The sequence below is a fragment of the Gymnodraco acuticeps genome, unplaced genomic scaffold, assembly GCF_902827175.1.
Source record: "Gymnodraco acuticeps unplaced genomic scaffold, fGymAcu1.1, whole genome shotgun sequence".
Classification (NCBI taxonomy): domain Eukaryota; kingdom Metazoa; phylum Chordata; class Actinopteri; order Perciformes; family Bathydraconidae; genus Gymnodraco; species Gymnodraco acuticeps.
Window position 1 is genome coordinate 115,977 of NW_022991273.1, and position 11,012 is coordinate 126,988.

Consider the following 11,012-nt stretch of genomic DNA (forward strand, 5'->3'; position numbering starts at 1 on the left):
GACTCTCACAGTATTTGCTGCCCGCAGCTGTTTTATAGAAGGAAAACCTCCTTCACTTCATGAAATCTCTGCAGCATCAGGAGGCAGCGGGAGGGTTAACTCAGCCTCTGAGAAGAGGAGCGTGCAGTGCCTTTCACGCACCGCCTTTCACGCACCGCCTTCACTGTGTTTACCTTCAGAATTATCATTAGAAAGGCTAAAGAGCGGTGTGGCTGATGTGTTTTAACCACACACACCTCTACACACACACACACACACACACACACACACACACACACACACACACACACACACACACACACACGATTTAAACGCAGACTTTTGTTCCTCCATGTTACGTTGTTATTGTTTCACTGAGCGGACCCGCACATTTTTTTCAAACGCTCCCCTTTTTGGTCCATCTGCGCGGTTTTGTGCGCTGTGATGATTCCGGCTGTACCTTTAGTAATGAATATTAAATGTTGTGAGGAAATCTTTCCACCAATAATTCCAATAAGTAATCCAAAATGTATTCACTTCAGGTTTACGAAAGTAACTGTAATCAGATTACTTATTTTTCAAATGTAACGCGAGCTGAATACAGTTACTTGAATTTTGTATTCTGATTACGTAACGCCGTTACATGTATTCCGTTACAACCCAACCCTGGCCACACCCCACTGGGCTGTGCTGGGTCGGAACACTTACAAATGTTGGCCGGTAGGATTTAGGTAAGCAAAAAAAAAAAGGAAGTGGCCGGAACACTTACAAATGTGGGCCGGTAGGATTTAGGAAAAAAAAAAAGATATATATTTTTTTTTTATATAAACTTTTTTTTTTTTTTGTGGCCCTCCGGCCCACACACAGCACCGGCCCACCGGGGAAACTCCCGGTATTCCCAATGGCCAGTCCGCCCCTGGTAGCAGCAGTTGTTGGTAAGATTCCTAAATAAATTAGAGTCTGGGTCAATGTGGGAGTCAAAGCAGTTCTGTCTTATTAGATGTTCATCAAAGAGATTTAGATCCTTAGAGTTCACTGCGGTCACTGTGGTCACTGGAACTGGGTGATTTGAGTCCATGGTGCATACACGGAGGTAAGTTCATGACTGATCATACAATACAGAGGATTTATTTTAACACACAGGACAAAATACAAAACTGAATATAACGGATTATTATCGAGTGGTCGATGTAACTTTTGACTCACGCTTAATGAATGAAGTGAGGGAAAATAGCGCATAGATGTAATTGCATTATTTGTCAATACTTTACCAATAGCGAGAGTAATATTCTTATCCTCAGAGTTCATTAAAATATAGATAAGTCCTCACTGTCCTTCACAATCGATACTTTTCCTTCGTTTGTTTTGATGAATATTTTACAGTCCCTGGTCCAGGTAGCTTCCATTTTGTACAAATTGTGAAGTCCACTGAGACAAATGTAACATTTGTGATATTGGGCTATATAAATAAACATTGATTGATTGATTGATTTTGTTCCTCTTCCTCAGGTCTCTCGCAGTTCTTGCAATATCCGCGTTCCTTTTCGTGAGGTGCTCGTTAATGTAGATTCCGGTCCCTTTCAGTTTCTTGGCGTTTATCATCATACGAACTTTTGTCTTTCTGCTCACAAGTTTTATGATCACCCTTTGGAATCCACTTTCCGACGGCTTCCCAAGTGTGTGGCAGATCTCAATCTCCTCAAACTTCAGGTACACGCCACGATCGTGAAGTGCCTCGAGCACCTGTGTTTCGACCGAATCATGTCCGTCTGTCTGTAGAAGGCGCAGAATCTCCTTTCACTACCTGGGAATATGGTTTTATGATTTTTAATCCGGTCACGATAACATCCTCCTTTCGGGTGTGTTGTTCAAGCTCCTCGATCCTTCTCTCCAGCGTGACAATCTTCTCGTCTTTTCCCTTCATTATCCTCTCCATGCTTCCGATCGTTTCCAGCAGTTTTTTAATTGTTATGCTGTCATCCTTTTCGGGTCTTATTTAAGTCACTTATATCCTTGGAAATACTGGATAAAGCGTCCTTAATTTCTAGGAGATCAGCGTTCGCTGCGTTCGCAGCATTCGCTCGTGTCGCCATCTTTACTGGCAGTCATCAGAGAATACTGTTGGAATCAATGCGCTCAGCATGAACACTATTATTCACCAATAAGTATGTTACCTTTTATTTGGCATTTATTTGTCAAACAATCAAAAACACCTCAGTGAGCTTCCTCTGAGGTTCCAACAGCTGCGTCAACACATGACTGCTCATTGTATCGGCTCACATCAATCAGAGAGAACTGCACAGGAAGAGGATATTAAAACAGTGTGACACATGGTTCACAGGCCGGAAGTGAAAAGCACATGTATTCTACTCACAGTGGCGGCTGGCCAATAGAGGGCCGCCCTCCCTAAACCACACACAAAAACATTATTATTATTAATAATAATAATTAATTATATAAAAACATAATTTAAAAATAATTTGCATAATATATATTATGCTTTTCCTACACTACTGTATGACTGAAGTTCAGTTCTGGGGCCTCATTTATAAAGAGATATACGCTCAAAAAATGGCGTACGCCAGTTTCTACGCAATGTTTGCGATTTATAAAATACTAAGTTGACGGGAAAACGTGCGGTCCTCCACGCAAACTCTAACCCATGCATACGCACTAAGCACAAACACGGGAGAGACGAGAAACTGCGACACCGTTGGCAGAAGGAAAAATGGAGAGAAATATGTGGAAAGAATACCATAAACAAAATGTTACCTCTCATTTATCATATGAAGAATTCATTTTCAAACATTGATTAAAGCCAATCTTAATTAAACAAACGCCTGTTTGCGACTCCTCAGCGCACACAAAAACATAACTTGGAGAAATAAATAAATACGGATATGTTATTTAAAACCACCTCGAATATGTTGTGTTAATGTTAAGAAATGTTTTCTCATAAATGATGCGGTTTTGCATTTCTATTGGTTGTACGAGCATGGTTTTATATACTACCATGTTTAATCGTGTTTTATGCCGTTTGCTAAGACTTGATAAGTCGCTCATAAAACACAGGAGGTATGAAAGCTAAGAACACCATATGTGGTAAATTGTACAGCTAATATAACACAACACATTAGTTGTATTTCCTTTAACTGGTGGATATAGAGTTGCTGCAGTGGAGACGCTGCGCACAGCTGATCGACAGCTGGGACACAAACCACCAAATACGAAAACATAATTCAGATCCAGTCGTCATGACTCCACTCCGGAGGGATTCCCCGATCATTTCTTACAGTCTCTCATCAAGGGGGGGTCTCCTGTCCCCGGTACAAACACACTGCCTGAGGAAGGCTATGTGTATTGTTTTTGTCATGAACCTTTTTCGGACCATTTATTTATTTATTTTGGTGACGATCCGACCTCCATGCTGCTACTCTGGTTCAAACGGCATCCACCAAACAATATGATTTATCTCCACCTCCCCAAAAGAACCAACATCTGACACGGTGTGAGATGTCTGTTTTAGCTGTTCTGTCGTCATTTCCTGCGATCTTCTTCATAAAGTCAGTCAGAATGAATGAATGAATGGGCGTTTCTTTGACTATTTATAGGCAAATATGGGCGTTACGTGAAGCCCGCAAAAGCTGCACCGCATTTCAAGTCGATTGTGATTTATAAAGGGAAACCGGCGTAGGAAGTGCCGTACGCACTTTCCTCGCCGGTGCGCAATGTTTGGTGAATCGGAAAATATCGGAACATTTTTGTACTTATTTTTTGGATTTCTACTACGTAAGCAACCTTCCCACGTGAATCCTACGCACGGCGTTATAAATGAGGCCCCTGGGCATGTTCTGGGGCGAAGGAGAAATTGCCCCATGGAGGCAGGTCTCTGTAGCAGGTTAGCCAATTGCTGATTCAAGATGTGAACGTGTGTCATAAAATGTAGCCAATAAGCGTCCTCAAAACTAATACGAGAGGGGTGATTATTGTTTCGCCCCAAGTAAGCAACTGCTACACAGCTGGACGACGGCCACAGGATTGCGGTGAGGAAACACAATGAGGAGATGGATAAAGACAGGCATATTTTATCCAAAATAATGAAGTTTTGTGGGGCTTTTGAGTTGGCTTTGCGTGGGCATGATGAGACTCTTCAATCAACCCTGGCATTTTCAGGGGATTGGTGGATTTAGTTTCCTCCCTGCACACTGTGCTGGAATAGCACCTGAAGACCGCCACCGTTTTTAAAGGCACGCCAAAGACGTACACCACATTGATTTTAAGAATAAGAATAATTATTATTCGTTTGTTACATTTTCAGCTTTTTGTATTACTGTTGATTATACCGTTGTTCTATAATATATACATACATATACATATATATTTCCATACATATATATATATATATATATATGATATACATCATATATATATATACATACATAGGCAAATATTGCTAATGCAGTCTCAAATGCTTACATTTTTTATCGAGGCGTTACAATGTAAAGGTCCCATGTCATGGCCATTTCTACTGATCATAATTCCATTGTTGAGGTCTAGTAGAATATATTTATATTGTGCAATTTTCCAAACTCACATTGGTTTCTCACAGAGCATCTCTGTGTAGTATGTGTATTCACTCTCTGTCCTAAACGGCTTGTTTAGGACAAGCCCCCCCTCCCTGTGAGCCCACTGTGCTCTGATTGGTCAGCTCGCCCACTCTGTTCTGATGAGTCCACCATCGTTACAGCAGAACATCAGTGATTATGTGTTACCATGGCGTTTGTTAGCAACCAGAAAATGACACCAGTAATGACAAACAGATGAGAATGCTGCGTGGGGTCTGGGTGCCGTGTTGGCGGGACGTTGCGCGGGACGTTGCGCGGCTCGCTGCTGCAAGGAGCGGACAGTGTGAGCTGGGTTCATTTCCTGGTTGCTGCGTGGGGTCTGCGAGACATCGCGAATGGACGCGGGCGGAGCTTGTCAGGATTTGAGTTTTGTGTGTTAAGTTTTGTGTTTATTTTGCTGTTCTGTATTCCCTGTCTCATGTTTTCCTCCTTGTGTCTTGTCTGGTCCTTCTTCCTGTTTTTGCCTTCCTGTCGTTAGTTTCCCTGGTGTGTCTGATTGTCTGATTGTGTTCACCTGTTGCCCCTGTGTTTCTCCCTCCTTTACCCAGCTGTTTCTTGTCCCGTGATTACCCCTCTCTGTATTTAGTCTTGTCTTTCATTGTGTTCCCCTATCGGTCCATTGTTTGTCTTCCCTTCACGTCACGCTCCATGTTTGTCCTTGAAGTTTTTGATCCTGGATTCTGTACTCGTGCTCCCCTGTTTTGGTAATGTTAAGTTTGTTTCTTGTTTTCTTTTGTCATCGGCTTTTTGTAAAATAAAGATCGCTTTTTGTTAATACTGCATTTGGGTCCTACCTTTTCCACGCACCGTAACAGAATGAACCGACCAATTATGGACCCAGAGGATTTTGATGATTTTGAGTTGGATCTGGATTTTGCCCTTCAATGTTATCATGCCGAGTGGAGTGGAACCTCGTCTAGTACGGACAAAGAGGCTATACTCAAAAAGGCACAAATGGAGTTGGCCAACATGCCTTGGTTGAGGAGCTCGTAGCCCTGAGTGCTGGGGGGTCCCGCCGACTACTGATCTGCCGAGGGTCCTGCCAACCCTATGTCCTGTGCAGTTTGAGTTTTGTGTGTTAAGTTTTGTGTTTATTTTGCTGTTCTGTATTCCCTGGGCCTGTACTACGAAGCTGGTTCAACCTAAACTGGATATGTTTGAGTTAGCCGGTTGGCCTAATCCAAAACATACGCGCTCTTGCTAAACGGTACTACGACGCGGGTTATCAAGTGGATCGCTCAAGCCAGCTGTGCCCTATCTAGTTAGGTGCGCATTCACATGAAAGGGGTGGTATCTGGAGCATTCGACCAATCACAAACATGGAGAAGCGTACTGACAGCGCATCGTCATACTTCCTGAATGAAAAGTCAACTATAATATTAGACATATGAAGAAGTTAAACTTTAAACATCCATGACTTAAACACTTGATCCAGGATCAAAGCCACAGAGCTGCACCTGCAAGGTGAATACAGCTGGGAACAGAACAAGTGTTTGAATGCGTACATTAACAGGTTTATGATATCACTGCCCCGTCTAAAACACGATCTGACTTTCATTACATTTGACTCGAGTGTTTCGTCAACTTAATGTGTTGCTTAAAATTAGGGATGCTCCGATTGATCGGTCACCGATCGATATCGGCCGATACTCACTCTCTACCGATCGATCGGTGCTCTCTAAACATGCCGATCGCGAGAGCCGATCGCATGACGTAAAATACATGACACTTTTCTCTGTGAGCGGCAAAACAAGCTCGCAAAATGGCTTCACCGGTCTGGCATTATTTTAAGGTGTCCGAAAAAGACAGTAAAATAGTGGTATGCAACGTGTGTGAAGCAGAAATCCTGCAGCTCCGCCTGCCGGACAGGTAAGCGCAGCGAAACACACACACGGGGAGAACCAGACCGCAGTTCATTTCCTCATATTCCAAACGAGAAATGACGGTAGCAAATCACCCGGTTCTTTACGACCAGAACTATTAACGGGATATAAACCGGAGGAACCAGGCATGGAGGGAGGTGGCAGAGACAGTGGGTGAAACTGGTAGGTTTTCGCCTGTTTGGGGAGTTTATATATATATATATATTGCTCGCATAAAATCCCCGGGGTTTTTTGCTTTGTATGTCGGGGGCGGGAGATTCATGTGATTGGTTGTTGGTCGCGTTGCTCGAAAAAAATCCCCAAGCTTTCAGACACGCCCAGCTCCAAGATTTTCAAGATTTTTGAAAAGCTGCTGTGTGGACGTACCGTAAGAGTTAGACCTAACACACTTAGCTATTTTATCTACCTCTGGAACAAGCTAAACTAGTTATTATACATATATTTATTCTTCATTACTGGATCAGTGAGCTGCATGAGATACTGACAGGCTGTCAGGAGAGGGAGAGAGAGGGAGAGAGGAAAAGAGAGCGCTTCCGCTAATTTCTCCCGTGTTATTATCCAAAGTGAATGTAAACTTGAATAATGTACATAATTTGAATGTAATAATTAAGTTGATTGTTGTTTGTGGAAGCTCCAGTGAATGAGCCCCATTAACTGAGTTTTAAACATCATTTTAAATGGAAGATTTAAAGTGATGTTTAAATCTTCCATTTAGGCCCCGCCCACTCGATCGGATCGGCGATCGGTATCGGCCGATACTGATTCCGGCGATCGGTGATCGGCCCCGAAATTGGCGATCGGAGCATCCCTACTTAAAATAATACTTCTGCATACAGTATGTGACACTGTGAGTGTTGCACGGCCAGATACGGCTCAGCTGACTCAGATAAGGAGATATATGATACATTATGATGTGATATGCCGCGGACTGTACGTAATGTTACTCTGATCCGGTTACTTATGTTGTGGCAGATATTTAAGTAAGCTTTCTTAACGCTAATGTTATAATAGTCAGATTGCTCTGAAGATGGAGGTGATATTCTATTAATGTTCACGTTCACACAGTCGGTGATTTTTGCCGGCCGTCTTTCCTGCGACGGCAGCTTTTCTGTATTTCCTTTCTCCTGTAATATGACTTGATCGCTTTAAACTCCGCACACTGAGCTCTGATTGGTCAGCAGGCGGTGCTTTCACTGAGTTGAGCTCTTAGCCTGCAACCTAACCTGGTCCCGACCAGGTTAGCCGCTAAGCATAAGTTACCATGGAGATCTAGCCTGCTAAAAAGAGAACCAGCTTCGTACTACCGGAAAGCCGGAGTTTTCCCTGAATTTAGCCGGCTAAGCGAAAATCCTGCTTCGTAGTATACCCCCCTGTCTCATGTTTTCCTCCTTGTGTCTTGTCTGATCCTTCTTCCTGTGTGTGCCTTCCTGCCGTTAGTTTCCCTGGTGTGTCTGATTGTCTCATTGTGTTCACCTGTTGCCCTTGTGTTTCTCCCTCCTTTACATTACATGTCACTTGTTAGACACTTTTATCCAAAGCCACTTACATACTCAACACTGTGGACAATCCCCACATGAGCAATTTGGGGTGAAGTGTCTCAGGGACACAACGACATGCTGACTGCAGTGGGGTTTGAACCTGTGACCCCCTGCCCCCAAAACCAAGGCTCTATCCACTGCGCCACACGCCTCCCCTTTACCCAACTGTTTCTTGTCCCGTGATTACCCCTCTCTGTATTTAGTCTTGTCTTTCATTGTGTTCCCCTATCCGTCCATTGTTTGTCTTCCCATCACGTCACGCTCCATGTTTGTCCTTGAAGTTTTGATCCTGGATTCTGTACTCGTGCTCCCCTGTTTTGGTAATGTTAAGTTTGTTTCTTGTTTTCTTTTGTCATCGGCTTTTTGTAAAATAAAGCTCGCTTTTTGTTAATACTGCATTTGGGTCCTACCTTTTCCACGCACCCTATCAGGAATGGGGGGGGGGGGGATCTGAGGGGGCTGCAGCATCCCCATCTACGAGGCTCCACTAGCACCCGCACCCCCAAACGCGGCGCACCTACAGTGTAAGCGCGCCACAGTTTCGCCGCTGCGAGGCTCCACTAGCACCCCCACCCCCCCAGCGCGTCACAGTTTTGCCGCTGTGTGTGTGTGTGTGTGTGTGTGTATGTGTGTGTGTGTGTGTAGGTGTGTGTGGTCTAGCATTACTATACTTGTGGGGACCTAAATCTGTTTACATAGTCACGTGTGGGGACTGGCTTCGTTTACATGCAGAAAAACCTTCATAACACACAAGGGGACGGGTAATAACCAGAAAAGCATGACATGGGACCTTTACATCAGACTTTAGTTCCACCTGGAGTAAATTCACAAGCTACCCTGCAGTATAAAAAGTCATTCAAACTAGCTGCACCTTCAGCTTTGAGAACACTTTAATGATCAATCATTATAAAACATATCATATATATTATTCTGAAATGGACCAATCTGCACAATGAGTACTAAAGTACTAGATCTGAGTACTTCTCCCACCTCTGCTGTAGACATGAATGAGTGTGTGCAGAAGTATATGAAAGCAGAAGTGATGCAGTCAGAGACAGAGAGAGGGACAGAGCTGGTGGAGAACATCTGTTCCTGTAACACAGTGTGTAAATCAGTGTGAGTGGATGGTGCAGGCGAACACACGGAGTTGCTCTGTACGTAACCATATTATTGTGAAAGAGCTTGTTTTGTTGTTGATGTTGATCTTATTAGTAATGGGATCCTTGGCATTTTCTTGTCTTTGTTATTTCCAGGGCCTTTATGCTGTTTGTGCTCTCCTCATTTATTGCCTCTTCTTTCTTATTATCCTTCTCCTTTTTGTTCCGTCTCTTTTCTCTCCCAGCCAGCTACATTCCATTAAACCTTCAAAGATAACTGATGACTGCCAGGCTGCACTGCCTTGTTTTTTATATTTATTTCTGTTTTATTTATGATGGGCCTTCCCTCTGGTAGGACACACATGCCATTCCTAGCATAATGTTATATTTTCCTGTGCCTGTCCTCAATGGCACAAAAAAACATTCTTTAAAAGCCCAATGCTACCTAGAGGGCAAATAGATGCTGTCCCAGTTGCCAAGCCTAGTCCGTACCATTTTTTTTATAATCTGGCTGCCGACAAGGGCGGCACCCGACCACCCACCACCTTTTCTGTGTTTTTTTCTTTTTTGGGCAAAAGCAATATTCCCCGCTCCCCTTCACACCTTGCTTTTATGAAAAAGTAACAATCATGAAATTGAAAAAGCCACAGCTGACTTTCAGGGCCATTTCTCATGTGATCCATTTCAATTGGGTTTTTAAGATAGATTGCGTGGGGTCACAGCGTGCTCTAAACATACCGCTAACCCAGATTGTACAGCCCGCCCCGCGTCTCTGTCTGTTCTGTGTTCTGTGGCAGTGAGGGATGAAAGGCGGTGTGTGTTGCATCAGTGGCTGGCAATGCTGCATCGCATGACCTTCTTTGATGGACGCCCTTTCTCCAGCTGCGTGAGGGGACGGGGAATTCAAAAGCCCATAGCGGCTCAGATCGAGAGAGACCCCTTCTTCTTGATGTGCTCTCTCTCTCCTCTCAGCAAGGACGTGCACTCCATGCAGCGCATGCTGTTGTCTGTTTTCACACAAAGCCTTGCTTATGTCGCCTCAGATCTGTCAGTCCCTGGGGGGGATCACAGGACTCGGTGCCCGGTCCCGCAGCTCTCTCTGTGGGTCGTGGCAGCGTCGCCAGGCCCAGAGAACTTCCTGTTTTACATTTTCCTCCTGAGGCAGCAGAGCTCTCCCAGGAGACTCTTGAAGGTTGAGGAAAAGAATAGAGACAGGTCTCAGAGGTTTCTGTCAGGACACATGTTTTTGAACCATTGTCTCACGTTTGGAATCAGAGGAGAGACTTACATGACATTTACTGTGGGCAGAGGTCTGCAGAGGATTGTTCTGTACTTTATAATCTGGCATAGATTTGTAGCATTACAAATATTTCTAGAGATGGATTTTTTTGCACAAATATGCAGAGAAGTTGGCACAGTGCGATATATGTAATGCGAACCGAGTACGATTTGAATATTTAGGAAGATGGGGAGATAATGACTTTTTTTGATCATTTGTCATTTCCTGTCCTTATTTATACAATTATAATCATCTTAGTCCAAATATTGAGTAAGAAAATTGTCTGAAAGTCAGCAAGTGAACTATGTTTTATTTTGTTAAACTTTGCTCAAAGTTAAATAATGAACAAGTGCTTTGGTGTTGAACATATTCAAAGAAATCTTGCTGTCAGCAATGTGAAAAACCTTTTAAGGCTACATACAGAAATGATTCGAAATAGTCTATTATGCTGGCCAAGGGTGTTTTTGCAAAATAAATAAATGTTTATATAAAATTGTCATATAAACCTTGATGCCCCGGGTGGGAATGGCATGATGAAGAGCACTGTTAGGCTGAGTTTGAGCACAATACAGAAGGCTGTCTTTGAATATCGTCTTCACACATTCTACGCA

General features: G+C 43.4%; 1 protein-coding gene across 1 annotated transcript in view; it reads left to right on the forward strand.

Moving 5' to 3' along the window:
* LOC117562065 (receptor-type tyrosine-protein phosphatase gamma-like) overlaps positions 1–11,012 on the forward strand; it is a 323,613-nt gene that overhangs the window by 48,465 nt on the left and 264,136 nt on the right.